The sequence below is a fragment of the Hemiscyllium ocellatum genome, unplaced genomic scaffold (genome assembly GCF_020745735.1).
Source record: "Hemiscyllium ocellatum isolate sHemOce1 unplaced genomic scaffold, sHemOce1.pat.X.cur. scaffold_2584_pat_ctg1, whole genome shotgun sequence".
Taxonomy (NCBI): domain Eukaryota; kingdom Metazoa; phylum Chordata; class Chondrichthyes; order Orectolobiformes; family Hemiscylliidae; genus Hemiscyllium; species Hemiscyllium ocellatum.
This window is the reverse complement of record NW_026868138.1, coordinates 47,179-71,103: the sequence shown is the minus strand read 5'-3', so window position 1 is coordinate 71,103 and position 23,925 is coordinate 47,179. Positions and strand designations below refer to the sequence as shown.

Genomic DNA, 23,925 nt, shown 5'->3' with positions numbered 1-23,925 from the left:
CATCTACAAGATGCTATTAGCCATAACATTAGCAAATTGCTGATGATACTAAGCTGGCTGGCAGGGTGAAATGTCATCAGGATGTTAGCAGATTACAGGGTGACCTGACAAGTTAGGTGAGTGGCCAGATGCAATTTAATGTGGATAAATCAATGGTTACCCACTTTGGTGGAAGGCAGATTACTACCTAAATGGAATCAATTTAGGTCAAGGGCAGGACAGAGAGATCTGGGGGTTCCTGTACACCACTCAATGAAGGTAAGCATGCAGGTACAGCAGGTAGTGAAGAAGGCTAATAGCATGCTGGCCTTCATAACAAGAGGGATGGAGTATAGAAGCAAAGAGGTTCTTTTGCAGCTGTACAGGCCCTGGTGAGACCACACCTGGAGTACTGTGTGCAGTTCTGCTCTCCAGATTTGATTCTGGCTATTGAGGGAATGCAGCGTAGGTCACCAGGTCAATTCCTGGACTGGCGGGATTACCTTACACTGAAAGACTGGAGCGACTGGGCTTGTGTGTACCCTCGAGTTTAGAAGACTGAGAGGGGATCTGATTGAGACATTTCAGATCATCAAAGGATTGGACACTCTGGCGGCAGGAAACATGTTTTCCGCTGCTGGGTGAGTGCCGAAACAGAGGACACTGCTTAAAAATACGGGGTAGACCATTTAGGACAGAGATGAGGAGAAACTTCTTCACCCAGAGAGTGGTGGCTGTGTGGAATGCTCTGCCCCAGAGGGCATGGAGGCCCAGTCTCTGGATTCATTTAAGAAAGAGTTGCATAGAGCTCTCAAGGATAGTGGAATCAAGGGTTACGGAGATAAGGCAGGAACAGGATACTGATTAAGGATGATCAGCCATGATCATATTGAATGGTGGTGCAGGCTCGAAAGGCAGAATGGCCAACTCCTGCACCTATTGTCCTCCTTTCCTGACTGCCACCCGCAGACAGCGTGCAGCCCCAATCCCTTTCTTTCCGTCTTTCTCGCTGATTTCGGCAGCGCTCCGCTCTCCCCCCTCCCTGTCTGGTGCCTGCAGCGACTGATGGTCGGCCGGCACAGCAGCAGCAGCAGCAGCAGCACAGCAGCAAAAATAACCTGCCGCTCCATTGCGTGGCACAACACAAGTGCAGAGGGGTGACTTGAGCAGCCCTGCTGGCGGAAAAAGCCTACTGCACCTGGTATTCCCAGGCGGTCTCCCATCCAAGTACTAACCAGGCCTGAGTCTGCTTAGGTTCCGATATCAGACGAGATCGGGGTTTTTCAGACTAGTATGGCCGTAGGCACTGGCCCCCTTCCTTTTCTCCCTACTTCAAGGCGTGCTGGCCAGCCACATTTTCTTTGCTGCTCTTTCTCTTTATCCCTTTGTTTTTTTTTCTCTTTTCTCTTTGCTCTTCCTCCTCTGTGCGTGCTTCCCTCCCTCCGTCCCTCCAGCTGCCTTTCAGCCAGCCCTTGCCCACCAGGCTCCTGTAGACTCCCACAACCCCCCCACGCAGGCCAACTGCAAGCCCTCCCCCTGCTTCATCAGGCTGCAGCCTGCATTCTCTCATCCTTCCGCACTCCTCCACGCCTCCCTTTCCCAATGGCAGGCAGTGGCCAGGGGGTTACCGCAGGGATCACTACTGGCACCGCAGCTTTTTACCATATATCTTAACCATCTACAAGATGCTATTAGCCATAACATTAGCAAATTTGCTGATGATACTAAGCTGGCTGGCAGGGTGAAATGTCATCAGGATGTTAGCAGATTACAGGGTGACCTGGACAAGTTAGGTGAGTGGCCAGATGCAATTTAATGTGGATAAATCAATGGTTACCCACTTTGGGTAGAAGGCAGATTACTACCTAAATGGAATCAATTTAGGTCAAGGGGCAGGACAGAGAGATCTGGGGGTTCCTGTACACCACTCAATGAAGGTAAGCATGCAGGTACAGCAGGTAGTGAAGAAGGCTAATAGCATGCTGGCCTTCATAACAAAGGGATGAGTATAGAAGCAAAGAGGTTCTTTTGCAGCTGTACAGGGCCCTGGTGAGACCACACCTGGAGTACTGTGTGCAGTTCTGCTCTCCAGATTTGATTCTGGCTATTGAGGGAATGCACGTAGTTCACCAGGTCAATTCCTGGACTGGCGGGATTACCTTACACTGAAAGACTGGAGCGACTGGGCTTGTGTGTACCCTCGAGTTTAGAAGACTGAGAGGGGATCTGATTGAGACATTTCAGATCATCAAAGGATTGGACACTCTGGCGGCAGGAAACATGTTTCCGCTGCTGGGTGAGTGCCGAAACAGAGGACACTGCTTAAAAATACGGGAGACCCATTTAGACAGAGATGAGGAGAAACGTCTTCACCCAGAGAGTGTGGCTGTGTGGAATGCTCTGCCCCAGAGGGCAGTGGAGGCCCAGTCTCTGGATTCATTTAAGAAAGAGTTGCATAGAGCTCTCAAGGATACTGGAATCAAGGGTTACGGAGATAAGGCAGGAACAGGATACTGATTAAGGATGATCAGCCATGATCATATTGAATGGTGGTGCAGGCTCGAAAGGCAGAATGGCCAACTCCTGCACCTATTGTCCTCCTTTCCTGACTGCCACCCCAGACAGCGTGCAGCCCCAATCCCTTTCTTTCCGTCTTTCTCGCTGATTTCGGCAGCGCTCCGCTCTCCTCCCCTCCCTGTCTGGTGCCTGCAGGCGACTGATGGCCGGCACAGCAGCAGCAGCAAAAATAACCTGCCGCTCCATTGCGTGGCACAACACAAGTGCAGAGGGGTGACTTGAGCAGCCCCTGCTGGCGGAAAAAGCCTACTGCACCTGGTATTCCCAGGCGGTCTCCCCCCAAGTACTAACCAGGCCTGAGTCTGCTTAGCTTCCGAGATCAGGCGCTTTCAGACTAGTATGGCCGTAGGCACCTGCCCCTTCCTTTTCTCCCTACTTCAAGGCGTGCTGGCCAGCCACATTTTCTTTGCTGCTCTTTCTCTTTATCCCCTTTGTTTTTTTTTCTCTTTTTCTCTTTGCTCTTCCTCCTCTGTGCGTGCTTCCCTCCCTCCGTCCCTCCAGCTGCCTTTCAGCCAGCCCTTGCCCACCAGGCTCCTGTAGTCTCCCACATCCCCACGCAGGCCAACTGCAAGCCCTCCCCCTGCTTCATCAGGCTGCAGCCTGCATTCTCTCATCCTTCCGCACTCCTCCACGCCTCCCTTTCCCAATGGCAGGCAGTGGCCAGGGGGTACCGCAGGGATCACTACTGGCACCGCAGCTTTTTAACATATATCTTTTTTTTATAGATATTTTATGGGAATTTAACATTATGACAAATTACAAAAATAAGCAGAATTTTCAAGCACAAACATTAATATAAAAATAGATCTTAAATATATATATCATCAAAATTCAACTAATCCACAATCATCCAAGTGTATAGTTGAGTCGCTTACATCCTTCAAATAAGAGAAAATGTTCTCTAATACACTCATAACAGTATGATAAAAAGAAGTTATTTCCAAACAATAAAACAAAAAAAAATTAAACATGTTTGAATGGAGATCTTCCCCCTGTTCTCAGGGGCCTTACAACCTTTCCAACGTCCCACCAATCCTCTCCAAACAGTGTCCCACCCTCGACCCGGGCGCTCCTTAATAGGATTTAGATATAATACCGAGCTAGAGTTAAACAGTGAGCGCTGCACCCCCACCCCCTCCCCACCCATACCTGAGTATATCTGCTAGCATCAATGCCACGTACAAACACACATAACTATAAAATTACAACTCCAACAGATTACAGTTTAAGTATAATAACATAGCAAGGAAGACAACCCCGCTCCCAGAGCAAAAGTAAAGTAAATAAAGTATCCATTTCTCCCCCACGGAGTGTGGAGAGGCAAGCCAACATAAATTGTCTCTTACGATTTATTTAACAGAGTCAAAAAAAAGTTTTCTTTAGCCTCTTCCGATGATCTAAAATAATACTCGGATCCTTCGTGTAAAGCATAACGTCGCTGGGTACGTAAGGTGTATTGAATATCTAAGTCCCTTAAACATTTCTTCACCTCATCAAACGCCTTCCTTCTTCGGCCAAAGCCGGGGAGAAGTCCTGAAATACATAATCTTGGATCCTTCATGAATCATAGCTTTAGGATCCTTTCCAAGCTTTCTGGAGCATCCAGGAGTATCTGCCTCTCCCTATAACTCTGCAGCCGAACAGGACCGGGCGTGGGCGCTGGTTTGGGCCCAGATCCGCGTACTGCGACCCGGTAGGCCCACTCCACCCTTACCCGCATTTCAGCCCCCAGGTTTAAAAGCTGGGCAGCCCATCGCTCCAGAAATACTACTAACTGTTCTTTCCCTTCTTGTTCTTGAAGCCCAGCAATCGAATATTTTCTTTCTCCGATTTCTGTGTCAATACATCCATGTAGATTTTCAAAGGCCCTGACTCTCTGCTCCAGAGCTCTCACCTGTTCTGCAGCTGTTTGAGCTGCAGCCTCTAGGTCATGGCCTTTATTCTGCCCCCTCCACTCGGCCCTGCAATTCTCCCATAGAGTGATTCTGTTTCTGCAGCTTTTCTTCGAATGCATTCCATCTCTGTCTGATTCTGCGATGAAATGACGAGTGTCGATTCCAATCTAGCAATCATCTCTATAAGGCCTGTTTTTACATCAGCTGCAGCCGGAGGAGAGGGGGTGGGGGAGGGGTCTTTGTTTTCTGAGAGCTGCGGGTCCCTTAGATTTACTCATTTATCCACTCAGTATTTAGACTATTTAAATATAATATCAGCAGCTATTAAGATTAAAGAAATTTTTTGGGTGGTTTTGGCAAGTGTGGGCGGGCAGGAAACCCACTTTTCCCAGGTTTTGCGAAGGGCTCTGTAGACTCAGACTTGCTGAGTCACCGCCATCTGGATCTCCTCTACCATATATCTTAACCATCTACAAGATGCTATTAGCCATAACATTAGCAAATTTGCTGATGATACTAAGCTGGCTGGCAGGGTGAAATGTCATCAGGATGTTAGCAGATTACAGGGTGACCTGGACAAGTTAGGTGAGTGGCCAGATGCAATTTAATGTGGATAAATCAATGGTTACCCACTTTGGTGGAAGGCAGATTACTACCTAAATGCAATCAATTTAGGTCAAGGGCAGGACAGAGAGATCTGGGGGTTCCTGTACACCACTCAATGAAGGTAAGCATGCAGGTACAGCAGGTAGTGAAGAAGGCTAATAGCATGCTGGCCTTCATAACAAGAGGGATGGAGTATAGAAGCAAAGAGGTTCTTTTGCAGCTGTACAGGGCCCTGGTGAGACCACACCTGGAGTACTGTGTGCAGTTCTGCTCTCCAGATTTGATTCTGGCTATTGAGGGAATGCAGCGTAGGTTCACCAGGTCAATTCCTGGACTGGCGGATTACCTTACACTGAAAGACTGGAGCGACTGGCTTGTGTGTACCCTCGAGTTTAGAAGACTGAGAGGGGATCTGATTGAGACATTTCAGATCATCAAAGGATTGGACACTCTGGCGGCAGGAAACATGTTTCCGCTGCTGGTGAGTGCCGAAACAGAGGACACTGCTTAAAAATACGGGTAGACCATTTAGGACAGAGATGAGGAGAAACTTCTTCACCCAGAGAGTGGTGGCTGTGTGGAATGCTCTGCCCCAGAGGGCAGTGGAGGCCCAGTCTCTGGATTCATTTAAGAAAGAGTTGCATAGAGCTCTCAAGGATAGTGGAATCAAGGGTTACGGAGATAAGGCAGGAACAGGAACTGATTAAGGATGATCAGCCATGATCATATTGAATGGTGGTGCAGGCTCGAAAGGCAGAATGGCCAACTCCTGCACCTATTGTCCTCCTTTCCTGACTGCCACCCGCAGACAGCGTGCAGCCCCAATCCCTTTCTTTCCGTCTTTCTCGCTGATTTCGGCAGCGCTCCGCTCTCCTCCCCTCCCTGTCTGGTGCCTGCAGGCGACTGATGGCCGGCACAGCAGCAGCAGCAGCAGCAGCAGCAGCAAAAATAACCTGCCGCTCCATTGCGTGCACAACACAAGTGCAGAGGGGTGACTTGAGCAGCCCCTGCTGGCGGAAAAAGCCTACTGCACCTGGTATTCCCAGGCGGTCTCCCATCCAAGTACTAACCAGGCCTGAGTCTGCTTAGGTTCCGATATCAGACGAGATCGGGCGTTTTCAGACTAGTATGGCCGTAGGCACTGGCCCCTTCCTTTTCTCCCTACTTCAAGGCGTGCTGGCCAGCCACATTTTTCTTTGCTGCTCTTTCTCTTATCCCCTTTGTTTTTTTTTTCTCTTTTCTCTTTGCTCTTCCTCCTCTGTGCGTGCTTCCCTCCCTCCGTCCCTCCAGCTGCCTTTCAGCCGCCCTTGCCCACCAGGCTCCTGTAGTCTCCCACATCCCCCCACGCAGGCCAACTGCAAGCCCTCCCCCTGCTTCATAAGGCTGCAGCCTGCATTCTCTCATCCTTCCGCACTCCTCCACGCCTCCCTTTCCCAATGGCAGGCAGTGGCCAGGGGGGTACCGCAGGGATCACTACTGGCACCGCAGCTTTTTTACCATATATCTTAACCATCTACAAGATGCTATTAGCCATAACATTAGCAAATTTGCTGATGATACTAAGCTGGCTGGCAGGGTGAAATGTCATCAGGATGTTAGCAGATTACAGGGTGACCTGGACAAGTTAGGTGAGTGGCCAGATGCAATTTAATGTGGATAAATCAATGGTTACCCACTTTGGTGGAAGGCAGATTACTACCTAAATGGAATCAATTTAGGTCAAGGGCAGGACAGAGAGATCTGGGGTTCCTGTACACCACTCAATGAAGGTAAGCATGCAGGTACAGCAGGTAGTGAAGAAGGCTAATAGCATGCTGGCCTTCATAACAAGAGGGATGGAGTATAGAAGCAAAGAGGTTCTTTTGCAGCTGTACAGGCCCTGGTGAGACCACACCTGGAGTACTGTGTGCAGTTCTGCTCTCCAGATTTGATTCTGGCTATTGAGGGAATGCAGCGTAGGTTCACCAGGTCAATTCCTGGACTGGCGGAATTACCTTACACTGAAAGACTGGAGCGACTGGGCTTGTGTGTACCCTCGAGTTTAGAAGACTGAGAGGGGATCTGATTGAGACTTTTCAGATCATCAAAGGATTGGACACTCTGGCGGCAGGAACATGTTTCCGCTGCTGGGTGAGTGCCGAAACAGAGGACACTGCTTAAAAATACGGGTAGACCATTTAGGACAGAGATGAGGAGAAACTTCTTCACCCAGAGAGTGGTGGCTGTGTGGAATGCTCTGCCCCAGAGGGCAGTGGAGGCCCAGTCTCTGGATTCATTTAAGAAAGAGTTGCATAGAGCTCTCAAGGATAGTGGAATCAAGGGTTACGGAGATAAGGCAGGAACAAGATACTGATTAGGGATGATCAGCCATGATCATATTGAATGGTGGTGCAGGCTCGAAAGGCAGAATGGCCAACTCCTGCACCTATTGTCCTCCTTTCCTGACTGCCACCCTCAGACAGCGTGCAGCCCCAATCCCTTTCTTTCCGTCTTTCTCGCTGATTTCGGCAGCGCTCCGCTCTCCTCCCCTCCCTGTCTGGTGCCTGCAGGCGACTGATGGCCGGCACAGCAGCAGCAGCAGCAGCAGCAGCAGCAGCAAAATAACCTGCCGCTCCATTGCGTGGCACAACACAAGTGCAGAGGGTGACTTGAGCAGCCCCTGCTGGCGGAAAAAGCCTACTGCACCTGTATTCCCAGGCGGTCTCCCATCCAAGTACTAACCAGGCCTGAGTCTGCTTAGCTTCTGAGATCAGACGTTTTCAGACTAGTATGGCCGTAGGCACCGGCCCCTTCCTTTTCTCCCTACTTCAAGGTGTGCTGGCCAGCCACATTTTCTTTGCTGCTCTTTCTCTTTATCCCCTTTGTTTTTTTTTTCTCTTTTTCTCTTTGCTCTTCCTCCTCTGTGCGTGCTTCCCTCCCTCCGTCCCTCCAGCTGCCTTTCAGCCAGCCCTTGCCCACCAGGCTCCTGTAGTCTCCCACATCCCCACGCAGGCCAACTGCAAGCCCTCCCCCTGCTTCATAAGGCTGCAGCCTGCATTCTCTCATCCTTCCGCACTCCTCCACGCCTCCCTTTCCCAATGGCAGGCAGTGGCCAGGGGGTACCGCAGGGATCACTACTGGCACCGCAGCTTTTTTACCATATATCTTAACCATCTACAAGATGCTATTAGCCATAACATTAGCAAATTTGCTGATGATACTAAGCTGGCTGGCAGGGTGAAATGTCATCAGGATGTTAGCAGATTACAGGGTGACCTGGACAAGTTAGGTGGGTGGCCAGATGCAATTTAATGTGGATAAATCAATGGTTACCCACTTTGGTGCAAGGCAGATTACTACCTAAATGAATCAATTTAGGTCAAGGGGCAGGACAGAGAGATCTGGGGTTCCTGTACACCACTCAATGAAGGTAAGCATGCAGGTACAGCAGGTAGTGAAGAAGGCTCATAGCATGCTGGCCTTCATAACAAGAGGGATGGAGTATAGAAGCAAAGAGGTTCTTTTGCAGCTGTACAGGGCCCTGGAGAGACCACACCTGGAGTACTGTGTGCAGTTCTGCTCTCCAGATTTGATTCTGGCTATTGAGGGAATGCAGCGTAGGTTCACCAGGTCAATTCCTGACTGGCGGGATTACCTTACACTGAAAGACTGGAGCGACTGGGCTTGTGTGTACCCTCGAGTTTAGAAGACTGAGAGGGATCTGATTGAGACATTTCAGATCATCAAAGGATTGGACACTCTGGCGGCAGGAAACATGTTTCCGCTGCTGGGTGAGTGCCGAAACAGAGGACACTGCTTAAAAATACGGGGTAGACCATTTAGGACAGAGATGAGGAAAACTTCTTCACCCAGAGAGTGGTGCTGTGTGGAATGCTCTGCCCCAGAGGGCAGTGGAGGCCCAGTCTCTGGATCATTTAAGAAAGAGTTGCATAGAGCTCTCAAGGATAGTGGAATCAAGGGTTACGGAGATAAGGCAGGAACAGGATACTGATTAGGGATGATCAGCCATGATCATATTGAATGGTGGTGCAGGCTCGAAAGGCAGAATGGCCAACTCCTGCACCTATTGTCCTCCTTTCCTGACTGCCACCCTCAGACAGCGTGCAGCCCCAATCCCTTTCTTTCCGTCTTTCTCGCTGATTTCGGCAGCGCTCCGCTCTCCTCCCCTCCCTGTCTGGTGCCTGCAGGCGACTGATGGCCGGCACAGCAGCAGCAGCAGCAACAAAAATAACCTGCCGCTCCATTGCGTGGCACAACACAAGTGCAGAGGGGTGACTTGAGCAGCCCCTGCTGGCGGAAAAAGCCTACTGCACCTGGTATTCCCAGGCGGACTCCCATCCAAGTACTAACCAGGCCTGAGTCTGCTTAGCTTCCGAGATCAGACGAGATCGGGCGTTTCAGACTAGTATGGCCGTAGGCACCGGCCCCTTCCTTTTCTCCCTACTTCAAGGCGTGCTGGCCAGCCACATTTTCTTTGCTGCTCTTTCTCTTTATCCCCTTTGTTTTTTTTTTCTCTTTTCTCTTTGCTCTTCCTCCTCTGTGCGTGCTTCCCTCCCCTCCGTCCCTCCAGCTGCCTTTCAGCCAGCCCTTGCCCACCAGGCTCCTGTAGTCTCCCACATCCCCACGCAGGCCAACTGCAAGCCCTCCCCCTGCTTCATAAGGCTGCAGCCTGCATTCTCTCATCCTTCCGCACTCCTCCACGCCTCCCTTTCCCAATGGCAGGCAGTGGCCAGGGGGGTACCGCAGGGATCACTACTGGCACCGCAGCTTTTTACCATATATCTTAACCATCTACAAGATGCTATTAGCCATAACATTAGCAAATTTGCTGATGATACTAAGCTGGCTGGCAGGGTGAAATGTCATCAGGATGTAAGCAGATTACAGGGTGACCTGGACAAGTTAGGTGAGTGGCCAGATGCAATTTAATGTGGATAAATCAATGGTACCCACTTTGGTGCAAGGCAGATTACTACCTAAATGCAATCAATTTAGGTCAAGGGCAGGACAGAGAGATCTGGGGTTCCTGTACACCACTCAATGAAGGTAAGCATGCAGGTACAGCAGGTAGTGAAGAAGGCTAATAGCATGCTGGCCTTCATAACAAGAGGGATGGAGTATAGAAGCAAAGAGGTTCTTTTGCAGCTGTACAGGCCCCTGGTGAGACCACACCTGGAGTACTGTGTGCAGTTCTGCTCTCCAGATTTGATTCTGGCTATTGAGGGAATGCAGCGTAGGTTCACCAGGTCAATTCCTGGACTGGCGGGATTACCTTACACTGAAAGACTGGAGCGACTGGGCTTGTGTGTACCCTCGAGTTAGAAGACTGAGAGGGATCTGATTGAGACATTTCAGATCATCAAAGGATTGGACACTCTGGCGGCAGGAAACATGTTTCCGCTGCTGGTGAGTGCCGAAACAGAGGACACTGCTTAAAAATACGGGTAGACCATTTAGGACAGAGATGAGGAGAAACTTCTTCACCCAGAGAGTGGTGGCTGTGTGGAATGCTCTGCCCCAGAGGGCAGTGGAGGCCCATCTCTGGATTCATTTAAGAAAGTGTTGCATAGAGCTCTCAAGGATAGTGGAATCAAGGGTTCCACCTGTACCTCCACACACATCATCCACCTGTACCTCCACACACATCATCTATTGCATCCGCTGCACCCGATGTGGCCTCCTCTATATTGGTGAGACAGCCGCTTACTTGCGGAACGCTTCAGAGAACACCTCTGGGCCGCCCGAACCAAACCAACCCAATCACCCCGTGGCTCAACACTTTAACTCCCCCTCCCACCCACCGAGGACATGCAGGTCCTTGGACTCCTCCACCGGCAGAACACAACTACACGACGGCTGGAGGAGGAGCGCCTCATCTTCCGCCTGGGAACCCTCCAACCACAAGGTATGAATTCAGATTTCTCCAGCTTCCTCATTTCCCCTCCCCCCACCTTGTCTCAGTCGTTCCCTCAACTCAGCACCGCCCTCCTAACCTGCAATCCTCTTCCTGACCTCTCCGCCCCACCCACTCCGGCCTATCACCCTCACCTTACCTCCTTCCACCTATCCCACCTCCATCGCCCCCCCCCTAGTCCCTCCTCCCTACCTTTTATCTCAGCCGGCTGGCTCTCTCTCTCTTATTCCTGATGAAGGGCTTATGCTCGAAACGTCGAATCTCTATTCCTGAGATGCTGCCTAACCTGCTGTGCTTTGACCAGCAACACATTTGCAGCTGTGATCTCCAGCATCTGCAGACCTCATTTTTTACTTTACGGAGATAAGGCAGGAACAGGATACTGATTAAGGATGATCAGCCATGATCATATTGAATGGTGGTGCAGGCTCGAAAGGCAGAATGGCCAACTCTTGCACCTATTGTCCTCCTTTTCTGACTGCCACCCTCAGACAGCGTGCAGCCCCAATCCCTTTCTTTTCCGTCTTTCTCGCTGATTTCGGCAGCGCTCCGCTCTCCTCCCTCCCTGTCTGGTGCCTGCAGGCGACTGATGGCCGGCACAGCAGCAGCAGCAGCAGCAGCAGCAAAAATAACCTGCCGCTCCATTGCGTGGCACAACACAAGTGCAGAGGGGTGACTTGAGCAGCCCCTGCTGGCGGAAAAAGCCACTGCACCTGGTATTCCCAGGCGGACTCCCATCCAAGTACTAACCAGGCCTGAGTCTACTTAGCTTCCGAGATCAGACGAGATCGGCGTTTTCAGACTAGTATGGCCGTAGGCACCGGCCCCTTCCTTTTCTCCCTACTTCAAGGCGTGCTGGCCAGCCACATTTTCTTTGCTGCTCTTTCTCTTTATCCCCTTTGTTTTTTTTTTTCTCTTTTCTCTTTGCTCTTCCTCCTCTGTGCGTGCTTCCCTCCCTCCGTCCCTCCAGCTGCCTTTCAGCCAGCCCTTGCCCACCAGGCTCCTGTAGTCTCCCACATCCCCACGCAGGCCAACTGCAAGCCCTCCCCCTGCTTCATAAGGCTGCAGCCTGCATTCTCTCATCCTTCCGCACTCCTCCACGCCTCCCTTTCCCAATGGCAGGCAGTGGCCAGGGGGGTACCGCAGGGATCACTACTGGCACCGCAGCTTTTTACCATATATCTTAACCATCTACAAGATGCTATAGCCATAACATTAGCAAATTTGCTGATGATACTAAGCTGGCTGCAGGGTGAAATGTCATCAGGATGTTAGCAGATTACAGGGTGACCTGGACAAGTTAGGTGAGTGGCCAGATGCAATTTAATGTGGATAAATCAATGGTTACCCACTTTGGTGCAAGGCAGATTACTACCTAAATGGAATCAATTTAGGTCAAGGGGCAGGACAGAGAGATCTGGGGGTTCCTGTACACCACTCAATGAAGGTAAGCATGCAGGTACAGCAGGTAGTGAAGAAGGCTAATAGCATGCTGGCCTTCATAACAAGAGGGATGGAGTATAGAAGCAAAGAGGTTCTTTTGCAGCTGTACAGGGCCCTGGTGAGACCACACCTGGAGTACTGTGTGCAGTTCTGCTCTCCAGATTTGATTCTGGCTATTGAGGGAATGCAGCGTAGGTTCACCAGGTCAATTCCTGGACTGGCGGATTACCTTACACTGAAAAGACTGGAGCGACTGGGCTTGTGTGTACCCTCGAGTTTAGAAGACTGAGAGGGGATCTGATTGAGACATTTCAGATCATCAAAGGATTGGACACTCTGGCGGCAGGAAACATGTTTCCGCTGCTGGGTGAGTGCCGAAACAGAGGACACTGCTTAAAAATACGGGTAGACCATTTAGGACAGAGATGAGAGAAACTTCTTCACCCAGAGAGTGGTGGCTGTGTGGAATGCTCTGCCCCAGAGGGCAGTGGAGGCCCAGTCTCTGGATTCATTTAAGAAAGAGTTGCATAGAGCTCTCAAGGATAGTGGAATCAAGGGTTACGGAGATAAGGCAGGAACAGGATACTGATTAAGGATGATCAGCCATGATCATATTGAATTGTGGTGCAGGCTCGAAAGGCAGAATGGCCAACTCCTGCACCTATTGTCCTCCTTTCCTGACTGCCACCCTCAGACAGCGTGCAGCCCCAATCCCTTTCTTTCCGTCTTTCTCGCTGATTTCGGCAGCGCTCCCGCTCTCCTCCCCTCCCTGTCTGGTGCCTGCAGGCGACTGATGGCCGGCACAGCAGCAGCAGCAGCAGCAGCAGCAGCAAGCAGCAAGCAGCAGCAGCAAAAATAACCGCCGCCCATTGCGTGGCACAACACAAGTGCAGAGGGGTGACTTGAGCAGCCCCTGCTGGCGGAAAAGCCTACTGCACCTGGTATTCCAGGCGGTCTCCCATCCAAGTACTAACCAGGCCTGAGTCTGCTTAGCTTCCGAGATCAGACGAGATCGGGCGTTTTCAGACTAGTATGGCCGTAGGCAACAGGCCCCTTCCTTTTCTCCCTACTTCAAGGCGTGCTGGCCAGCCACATTTTCTTTGCTGCTCTTTCTCTTTATCCCCTTTGTTTTTTTTTTCTCTTTTCTCTTTGCTCTTCCTCCTCTGTGCGTGCTTCCCTCCCTCCGTCCCTCCAGCTGCCCTTTCAGCCAGCCCTTGCCCACCAGGCTCCTGTAGACTCCCACATCCCCACGCAGGCCAACTGCAAGCCCTCCCCCTGCTTCATCAGGCTGCAGCCTGCATTCTCTCATCCTTCCGCACTCCTCCACGCCTCCCTTTCCCAATGGCAGGCAGTGGCCAGGGGTACCGCAGGGATCACTACTGGCACCGCAGCTTTTTACCATATATCTTAACCATCTACAAGATGCTATTAGCCATAACATTAGCAAATTTGCTGATGATACTAAGCTGGCTGGCAGGGTGAAATGTCATCAGGATGTTAGCAGATTACAGGGTGACCTGGACAAGTTAGGTGAGTGGCCAGATGCAATTTAATGTGGATAAATCAATGGTTACCCACTTTGGTGGAAGGCAGATTACTACCTAAATGCAATCAATTTAGGTCAAGGGGCAGGACAGAGAGATCTGGGGGTTCCTGTACACCACTCAATGAAGGTAAGCATGCAGGTACAGCAGGTAGTGAAGAAGGCTAATAGCATGCTGGCCTTCATAACAAGAGGGATGGAGTATAGAAGCAAAGAGGTTCTTTTGCAGCTGTACAGGGCCTGGTGAGACCACACCTGGAGTACTGTGTGCAGTTCTGCTCTCCAGATTTGATTCTGGCTATTGAGGGAATGCAGCGTAGGTTCACCAGGTCAATTCCTGGACTGGCGGGATTACCTTACACTGAAAGACTGGAGCGACTGGGCTTGTGTGTACCCTCGAGTTTAGAAGACTGAGAGGGGATCTGATTGAGACATTTCAGATCATCAAAGATTGGACACTCTGGCGGCAGGAAACATGTTTCCGCTGCTGGGTGAGTGCCGAAACAGAGGACACTGCTTAAAAAAAAACGGGGTAGACCATTTAGGACAGAGATGAGAGAAACGTCTTCACCCAGAGAGTGGTGGCTGTGTGGAATGCTCTGCCCCAGAGGGCAGTGGAGGCCCAGTCTCTGGATTCATTTAAGAAAGAGTTGCATAGAGCTCTCAAGGATACTGGAATCAAGGGTTACGGAGATAAGGCAGGAACAGGATACTGATTAAGGATGATCAGCCATGATCATATTGAATGGTGGTGCAGGCTCGAAAGGCAGAATGGCCAACTCCTGCACCTATTGTCCTCCTTTCCTGACTGCCACCCGCAGACAGCGTGCAGCCCCAATCCCTTTCTTTCCGTCTTTCTCGCTGATTTCGGCAGCGCTCCGCTCTCCTCCCCTCCCTGTCTGGTGCCTGCAGGCGACTGATGGCCGGCACAGCAGCAGCAGCAAAAATAACCTGCCGCTCCATTGCGTGGCACAACACAAGTGCAGAGGGTGACTTGAGCAGCCCCTGCTGGCGGAAAAAGCCTACTGCACCTGGTATTCCCAGGCGGTCTCCCATCCAAGTACTAACCAGCCTGAGTCTGCTTAGCTTCCGAGATCAATGCGCTTTCAGACTAGTATGGCCGTAGGCACCTGCCCCTTCCTTTTCTCCCTACTTCAAGGCGTGCTGGCCAGCCACATTTTCTTTGCTGCTCTTTCTCTTATCCCCTTTGTTTTTTTTTTCTCTTTTTCTCTTTGCTCTTCCTCCTCTGTGCGTGCTTCCCTCCCTCCGTCCCTCCAGCTGCCTTTCAGCCAGCCCTTGCCCACCAGGCTCCTGTAGTCCTCCCACATCCCCACGCAGGCCAACTGCAAGCCCTCCCCCTGCTTCATAAGGCTGCAGCCTGCATTCTCTCATCCTTCCGCACTCCTCCACGCCTCCCTTTCCCAATGGCAGGCAGTGGCCAGGGGGTACCGCAGGGATCACTACTGGCACCGCAGCTTTTTACCATATATCTTTTTTTTTATAGATATTTTTATTGGGAATTTAACATTTGACAAATTTACAAAAATAAGCAGAATTTTCAAGCACAAACATTAATATAAAAATAGATCTTAAATATATAATCTCAAAATTCAACTACATCCACAATCATCCAGAGTGATTTGAGTCGCTTACATCCTTCAAATAAGAGAAAATGTTCTCTAATACACTCATAACAGTATGATAAAAAGGAAGTTATTTCCAAACAATAAGAACAAAAAAAATTAAACATGTTTGAATGGAGATCTTCCCCTTGTTTCTCAGGGGGCTTACTACCTTTCCAACGTTCCACCATATCCTCTCCCAAACAGTGTCCCACCCTCGACCCGGGCCTCCTTAATAGGATTTAGATATAATACCGAGCTAAGTTAACAGTGAGCGCTGCAACCCCACCCCTCCCCACCCATACCTGAGTATATCTGCTAGCATCAATGCCACGTACAAACACACATAACTATAAAATTATACACTCCAACAGATTACAGTTAAGTATAAAACATAGACAAGGAAGACAACCCCGCTCCCAGAGGCAAAAGAAAGTAGAATAAAGTATCCATTTCACCCACGGAGTGTGGGAAGAGGCAAGCCAACATAAATTGTCTCTTACGATTTATTTAACAGAGTCTAAAAGTTTCTTGGCCTCTTCCGATGATCTAAAATTATACTCGAATCCTTCGTGGGTAAAGCATAACGTCGCTGGGTAGCGTAAGGTGTATTGAATATCTAAGTCCCTTAAACTTTCTTCACCTCATCAAACCCTTCCTTCTTCGTGCCAAAGCCGGGAGAAGTCCTGAAATAACATAATCTTGGATCCTTCATGAATCATAGCTTTAGGATCCTTTCCAGCTTTCTGGAGGCATCCAGGAGTATCTGCCTCTCCCTATAACTCTGCACCGGAACAGGACCGGCGTGGGCGCTGGTTTGGGCCAGATCCGCTACTGCGACCCGGTAGGCCCACTCCACCCTTACCCGGTCATTTTCAGCCCCCAGGTTTAAAAGCTGGGGCAGCCATCGCTCAGAAATACTACTACTGTTCTTTCCCATTCTTGTTCTTGAAGGCCCAGCAATCGAATATTCTTTCTCCGATTTCTGTTGTCAATATCATCATGTAGATTTCAAAGGCCCTGACTCCCCTCCAGAGCTCTCACCTGTTCTGCAGCTTTGAGCTGCAGCCTCGGAGGTCATGGCCCTTTAGTTCTGCCCCCCTCCACTCGGCCCTGCAATTCTCCCATAGAGTGATTCCTGTTTCTGCAGCTTTTCTTCGAATGCATTCCATCTCTGTCTGGATTCTGCGATGAAATTGACGAGTGTCGATTTCCAATCTAGCAATCATCTCTATAAGGCCTGTTTTTCATCAGCTGCAGCCGGAGGAGAGGAGGGTGGGGGAGGGGTCCTTGTTTTCTGAGAGCTGCGGGGTCCCTTAATTTATTCATTATCCACTCATATTAGATAGACTATTAAATATAATATTCAGCAGCTAATTAAGATTAAAGAAATTTTTTGGGTGGTTTGGCAAGTGTGGTGGGGGCAGGAAACCCACTTTTCCCAGGTTTTGCGAAGGGCTCTGTAGACTCAGCTTGCTGAGTCACCGCCATCTTGGATCTCCTCTTACCATATATCTTAACCATCTACAAGATGCTATTAGCCATAACATTAGCAAATTTGCTGATGATACTAAGCTGGCTGGCAGGGTGAAATGTCATCAGGATGTTAGCAGATTACAGGGTGACCTGGACAAGTTAGGTGAGTGGCCAGATGCAATTTAATGTGGATAAATCAATGGTTACCCACTTTGGTGAAGGCAGATTACTACCTAAATGCAATCAATTTAGGTCAAGGGGCAGGACAGAGAGATCTGGGGTTCCTGTACACCACTCAATGAAGGTAAGCATGCAGGTACAGCAGGTAGTGAAGAAGGCTAATAGCATGCTGGCCTTCATAACAAGAGGGATGGAGTATAGAAGCAAAGAGGTTCTTTTGCAGCTGTACAGGGCCCTGGTGAGACCACACCTGGAGTACTGTGTGCAGTTCTGCTCTCCAGATTTGATTCTGGCTATTGAGGAAATGCAGCGTAGGTTCACCAGGTCAATTCCTGGACTGGCGGGATTACCTTACACTGAAAGACTGGAGCGACTGGGCTTGTGTGTACCCTCGAGTTTAGAAGACTGAGAGGGATCTGATTGAGACATTTCAGATCATCAAAGGATTGGACACTCTGGCGCAGGAAACATGTTCCGCTGCTGGGTGAGTGCCGAAACAGAGGACACTGCTTAAAAAACGGGGTAGACCATTTAGGACAGAGATGAGAGAAACTTCTTCACCCAGAGAGTGGTGGCTGTGTGGAATGCTCTGCCCCAGAGGGCAGTGGAGGCCCAGTCTCTGGATTCATTTAAGAAAGAGTTGCATAGAGCTCTCAAGGATAGTGGAATCAAGGTTACGGAGATAAGGCAGGAACAGGATACTGATTAAGGATGATCAGCCATGATCATATTGAATGGTGGTGCAGGCTCGAAAGGCAGAATGGCCAACTCCTGCACCTATTGTCCTCCTTTCCTGACTGCCACCCGCAGACAGCGTGCAGCCCCAATCCCTTTCTTTCCGTCTTTCTCGCTGATTTCGGCAGCGCTCCGCTCTCCTCCCCCTCCCTGTCTGGTGCCTGCAGGCGACTGATGGCCGGCACAGCAGCAGCAGCAGCAGCCGCAGCAGCCAAAAATAACCTGCCGCTCCATTGCGTGGCACAACACAAGTGCAGAGGGTGATTGAGCAGCCCCTGCTGGCGAAAAGGCCTACTGCACCTGGTATTCCCAGGCGGTCTCCCATCCAAGTACTAACCAGCCTGAGTCTGGCTTAGCTTCCGTGATCAGGTGTTTTCAGACAGGTAGTGAAGAAGGGCTACTAGCATCCTGGCCTTCATAACAAGAGGGATGGAGTATAGAAGCAAAGAGGTTCTTTTGCAGCTGTTCAGGGCCCTGGTGAGACCACACCTGGAGTACTGTGTGCAGTTGTTCTGTCTCCAGATTTGATTCTGGCTATTGAGGGAATGCAGCGTAGGTTCACCAGGTCAATCTCTGGACTGGCGGGATTACCTTACACTAAAGACTGGAGCGACTGGGCTTGTGTGTACCCTCGAGTTTAGAAGACTGAGAGGGGATCTGATTGAGAATTTCAGATCATCAAAGGATTGGACACTCTGGCGGCAGGAAACATGTTTCCGCTGCTGGGGTGAGTGCCGAAACAGAGGACACTGCTTAAAAATACGGGTAGACCATTTAGGACAGAGATGAGGAGAAACTTCTTCAACCAGAGAGTGGTGGCTGTGTGGAATGCTCTGCCCCAGAGGGCAGTGGAGGCCAGTCTCTGGATTCATTTAAGAAAGAGTTGCATAGAGCTCTCAAGGATATTGGAATCAAGGGTTACGGAGATAAGGCAGGAACAGGATACTGATTAAGGATGATCAGCCATGATCATATTGAATGGTGTGCAGGCTCGAAAGGCAGAATGGCAACTCCTGCACCTATTGTCCTCCTTTCCTGACTGCCACCCGCAGACAGCGTGCAGCCCAATCCCTTTCTTTCCGTCTTTCTCGCTGATTTCGGCAGCGCTCCGCTCTCCTCCCCTCCCTGTCTGGTGCCTGCAGGCGACTGATGGCCGGCCAGCAGCAGCAGCAGCAGCAGCAGCAGCAGCAGCAGCAGCAAAATAACCTGCCGCTCCATTGCGTGGCACAACACAAGTGCAGAGGGGTGACTTGAGCAGCCCCTGCTGGCGGGAAAAAAGCCTACTGCACCTGGTATTCCCAGGCGGTCTCCCATCCAAGTACTAACCAGGCCTGAGTCTGCTTAGCTTCCGAGATCAGACGAGATCGGGCGTTTTCAGACTAGTATGGCCGTAGGCACCGGCCCCTTCCTTTTCTCCCTACTTCAAGGCGTGCTGGCCAGCCACATTTTTCTTTGCTGCTCTTTCTCTTTATCCCCTTTGTTTTTTTTTCTCTTTTCTCTTTGCTCTTCCTCCTCTGTGCGTGCTTCCCTCCTCCGTCCCTCCAGCTGCCTTTCAGCCAGCCTTGCCCACCAGGCTCCTGTAGTCTCCCACATCCCCACGCAGGCCAACTGCAAGCCCTCCCCTGCTTCATCAGGCTGCAGCCTGCATTCTCTCATCCTTCCGCACTCCTCCACGCCTCCCTTTCCCAATGGCAGGCAGTGGCCCGGGGGGGGGTACCGCAGGGATCACTACTGGCACCGCAGCTTTTTACCATATATCTTAACCATCTACAAGATGCTATTAGCCATAACATTAGCAAATTTGCTGATGATACTAAGCTGGCTGGCAGGGTGAAATGTCATCAGGATGTTAGCAGATTACAGGGTGACCTGGACAAGTTAGGTGAGTGGCCAGATGCAATTTATGTGGATAAATCAATGGTTACCCACTTTGGTGGAAGGCAGATTACTACCTAAATGCAATCAATTTAGGTCAAGGGGCAGGACAGAGAGATCTGGGGGTTCCTGTACACCACTCAATGAAGGTAAGCATGCAGGTACAGCAGGTAGTGAAGAAGGCTAATAGCATGCTGGCCTTCATAACAAGAGGGATGGAGTATAGAAGCAAAGAGGTTCTTTTGCAGCTGTACAGGGCCCTGGTGAGACCACACCTGGGAGTACTGTGTGCAGTTCTGCTCTCCAGATTTGATTCTGGCTATTGAGGGAATGCAGCGTAGGTTCACCAGGTCAATTCCTGGACTGGCGGGATTACCTTACACTGAAAGACTGGAGCGACTGGGCTTGTGTGTACCCTCGAGTTTAGAAGACTGAGAGGGGATCTGATTGAGACATTTCAGATCATCAAAGGATTGGACACTCTGGCGGCAGGAAACATGTTTCCGCTGCTGGGTGAGTGCCGAAACAGAGGACACTGCTTTAAAATACGGGGTAGACCATTTAGGACAGAGATGAGGAGAAAACGTCTTCACCCAGAGTGGGTGGCTGTTGGAATGCTCTGCCCCAGAGGGCAGTGGAGGCCCAGTCTCTGGATTCATTTAAGAAAGAGTTGCATAGAGCTCTCAAGGATACTGGAATCAAGGGTTACGGAGATAAGGCAGGAACAGGATACTGATTAAGGATGATGATCAGCCATGATCATATTGAATGGTGGTGCAGGCTCGAAAGGCAGAATGGCCAACTCCTGCACCTATTGTCCTCCTTTCCTGACTGCCACCCGCAGACAGCGTGCAGCCCCAATCCCTTTCTTTCCGTCTTTCTCGCTATTTCGGCAGCGCTCCGCTCTCCTCCCCTCCCTGTCTGGTGCCTGCAGGCGACTGATGGCCGGCACAGCAGCAAGCAGCAAAAATAACCTGCCGCTCCATTGCGTGGCACAACACAAGTGCAGAGGGGTGACTTGAGCAGCCCCTGCTGGCGGAAAAAGCTACTGCACCTGGTATTCCCAGGCGGTCTCCCATCCAAGTACTAACCAGGCCTGAGTCTGCTTAGCTTCCGAGATCAGGCGTTTTCAGACTAGTATGGCCGTAGGCACCCGCCCCTTCCTTTTCTCCCTACTTCAAGGCGTGCTGGCCAGCCACATTTTCTTTGCTGCTCTTTCTCTTTATCCCTTTGTTTTTTTTTTTCTCTTTTCTCTTGCTCTTCCTCCTCTGTGCGTGCTTCCCTCCCTCCGTCCCTCCAGCTGCCTTTCAGCCAGCCCTTGCCCACCAGGCTCCTGTAGTCTCCCACATCCCCACGCAGGCCAACTGCAAGCCCTCCCCTGCTTCATAAGGCTGCAGCCTGCATTCTCTCATCCTTCCGCACTCCTCCACGCCTCCCTTCCCAATGGCAGGCAGTGGCCAGGGGGGGTACCGCAGGGATCACTACTGGCACCGCAGCTTTTTACCATATATCTTTTTTTTTACAAGATATTTTTATTGGGAATTTAACATTTTGACAAAATTTTACAAAATAAGCAGAATTTTCAAGCACAAACATTAATATAAAAATAGATCTTAAATATTAATCATCAAAATTTCAAACTAATCCACAATTCATCCAGAGTGTATAGTTGAGTCGCTTACATCCTTCAAATAGAGAAAATGTTCTCTAATACCATCATACAGTATGATAAAAAGGAAGTTATTTCCAAACAATAAGAACAAAAAAAAAATTAAACATGTTTGAATGGAGATCTTCCCCTTGTTCTCAGAGGGCCTCCCTACTACCTTTCCAACGTTCCACCATATCCTCTCCCAAACAGTGTCCCACCCTCGACCGGGCGCTCCTTAATAGGATTTAGATATAATACCGAGCTAGAGTTAACAGTGAGCGCTGCACCCACCCCTCCCCACCCATACCTGAGTATATCTGCTAGCATCAATGCCACGTACAAACACACATAACTATAAAATTACAACTCCAACAGATTACAGTTAAGTATAATAACATAGCAAGGAAGACAACCCCGCTCCCAGAGGCAAAAGTAAAGTAGAATAAAGTATCCATTTCTCCCACGGAGTGTGGGAGAGGCAAGCCAACATAAATTGTCTCTTACGATTTATTTAACAGAGTCTAAAAGTTTCTTGGCCTCTTCCGATGATCTAAAATTATACTCGGATCCTTCGTGGGTAAAGCATAACGTCGCTGGGTAGCGTAAGGTGTATTGAATATCTAAGTCCCTTAAACATTTCTTCACCTCATCAAACGCCTTCCTTCTTCGTGCCAAAGCCGGGGAGAAGTCCTGAAATAACATAATCTTGGATCCTTCATGAATCATAGCTTTAGGATCCTTTCCAAGCTTTCTGGAGGCATCCAGGAGTATCTGCCTCTCCCTATAACTCTGCAGCCGGAACAGGACCGGGCGTGGGCGCTGGTTTGGGCCAGATCCGCGTACTGCGACCCGGTAGGCCCACTCCACCCTTACCCGGTCAGTTTCAGCCCCCAGGTTTAAAAGCTGGGGCAGCCATCGCTCCAGAAATACTACTAGCTGTTCTTTCCCTTCTTGTTCTTGAAGGCCCAGCAATCGAATATTCTTTCTCCGATTTCTGTTGTCAATATCATCCATGTAGATTTCAAAGGCCCTGACTCTCTGCTCCAGAGCTCTCACCTGTTCTGCAGCTGTTTGAGCTGCAGCCTCGGAGGTCATGGCCTTTAGTTCTGCCCCCTCCACTCGGCCCTGCAATTCTCCCATAGAGTGATTCTGTTTCTGCAGCTTTTCTTCGAATGCATTCCATCTCTGTCTGGATTCTGCGATGAAATTGACGAGTGTCGATTCCAATCTAGCAATCATCTCTATAAGGCCTGTTTTTACATCAGCTGCAGCCGGAGGAGAGGAGGGGGGGGAGGGGTCTTTGTTTTCTGAGAGCTGCGGGGTCCCTTAGATTTATTCATTATCCACTCAGTATTAGACTATTTAAATATAATATTCAGCAGCTAATTAAGATTAAAGAAATTTTTTGGGTGGTTTGGCAAGTGTGGTGGGGGCAGGAAACCCACTTTCCCAGGTTTTGCGAAGGGCTCTGTAGACTCAGACTTGCTGAGTCACCGCCATCTTGGATCTCCTCTACCATATATCTTAACCATCTACAAGATGCTATTAGCCATAACATTAGCAAATTTGCTGATGATACTAAGCTGGCTGGCAGGGTGAAATGTCATCAGGATGTTAGCAGATTACAGGGTGACCTGGACAAGTTAGGTGAGTGGCCAGATGCAATTTAATGTGGATAAATCAATGGTTACCCACTTTGGTGGAAGGCAGATTACTACCTAAATGCAATCAATTTAGGTCAAGGGGCAGGACAGAGAGATCTGGGGGTTCCTGTACACCACTCAATGAAGGTAAGCATGCAGGTACAGCAGGTAGTGAAGAAGGCTAATAGCATGCTGGCCTTCATAACAAGAGGGATGGAGTATAGAAGCAAAGAGGTTCTTTTGCAGCTGTACAGGGCCCTGGTGAGACCACACCTGGAGTACTGTGTGCAGTTCTGCTCTCCAGATTTGATTCTGGCTATTGAGGGAATGCAGCGTAGGTTCACCAGGTCAATTCCTGGACTGGCGGGATTACCTTACACTGAAAGACTGGAGCGACTGGGCTTGTGTGTACCCTCGAGTTTAGAAGACTGAGAGGGGATCTGATTGAGACATTTCAGATCATCAAAGGATTGGACACTCTGGCGGCAGGAAACATGTTTCCGCTGCTGGGTGAGTGCCGAAACAGAGGACACTGCTTAAAAATACGGGGTAGACCATTTAGGACAGAGATGAGGAGAAACTTCTTCACCCAGAGAGTGGTGGCTGTGTGGAATGCTCTGCCCCAGAGGGCAGTGGAGGCCCAGTCTCTGGATTCATTTAAGAAAGAGTTGCATAGAGCTCTCAAGGATACTGGAATCAAGGGTTACGGAGATAAGGCAGGAACAGGATACTGATTAAGGATGATCAGCCATGATCATATTGAATGGTGGTGCAGGCTCGAAAGGC

The 23,925-nt window shown here is 50.0% G+C and overlaps 5 non-coding genes and 5 pseudogenes across 5 annotated transcripts; all 10 read right to left on the bottom strand.

Moving 5' to 3' along the window:
* Positions 1-1,165: 1,165 nt before the first annotated feature.
* Positions 1,166-1,284, bottom strand: LOC132812154 (5S ribosomal RNA). The gene has a single exon (XR_009643491.1). It is a non-coding gene; the product is annotated as a 5S ribosomal RNA (ribosomal RNA).
* A 1,515-nt stretch (positions 1,285-2,799) lies between these two features.
* LOC132812158 (5S ribosomal RNA) lies at positions 2,800-2,907 on the bottom strand (annotated as a pseudogene).
* A 3,171-nt stretch (positions 2,908-6,078) lies between these two features.
* On the bottom strand, positions 6,079-6,197 carry LOC132812152 (5S ribosomal RNA). Its single transcript, XR_009643489.1, has one exon. It is a non-coding gene; the product is annotated as a 5S ribosomal RNA (ribosomal RNA).
* A 1,533-nt stretch (positions 6,198-7,730) lies between these two features.
* On the bottom strand, positions 7,731-7,838 carry LOC132812159 (5S ribosomal RNA; annotated as a pseudogene).
* Positions 7,839-9,358: 1,520 nt separating this feature from the next.
* On the bottom strand, positions 9,359-9,476 carry LOC132812151 (5S ribosomal RNA). Its single transcript, XR_009643488.1, has one exon. It is a non-coding gene; the product is annotated as a 5S ribosomal RNA (ribosomal RNA).
* Positions 9,477-11,672: 2,196 nt separating this feature from the next.
* Positions 11,673-11,790, bottom strand: LOC132812157 (5S ribosomal RNA; annotated as a pseudogene).
* Positions 11,791-13,340: 1,550 nt separating this feature from the next.
* On the bottom strand, positions 13,341-13,458 carry LOC132812149 (5S ribosomal RNA). The gene has a single exon (XR_009643486.1). It is a non-coding gene; the product is annotated as a 5S ribosomal RNA (ribosomal RNA).
* Positions 13,459-14,976: 1,518 nt separating this feature from the next.
* Positions 14,977-15,085, bottom strand: LOC132812165 (5S ribosomal RNA; annotated as a pseudogene).
* Positions 15,086-19,247: 4,162 nt separating this feature from the next.
* LOC132812148 (5S ribosomal RNA) lies at positions 19,248-19,366 on the bottom strand. Its single transcript, XR_009643485.1, has one exon. It is a non-coding gene; the product is annotated as a 5S ribosomal RNA (ribosomal RNA).
* Positions 19,367-20,887: 1,521 nt separating this feature from the next.
* LOC132812163 (5S ribosomal RNA) lies at positions 20,888-20,996 on the bottom strand (annotated as a pseudogene).
* Positions 20,997-23,925: the final 2,929 nt, after the last annotated feature.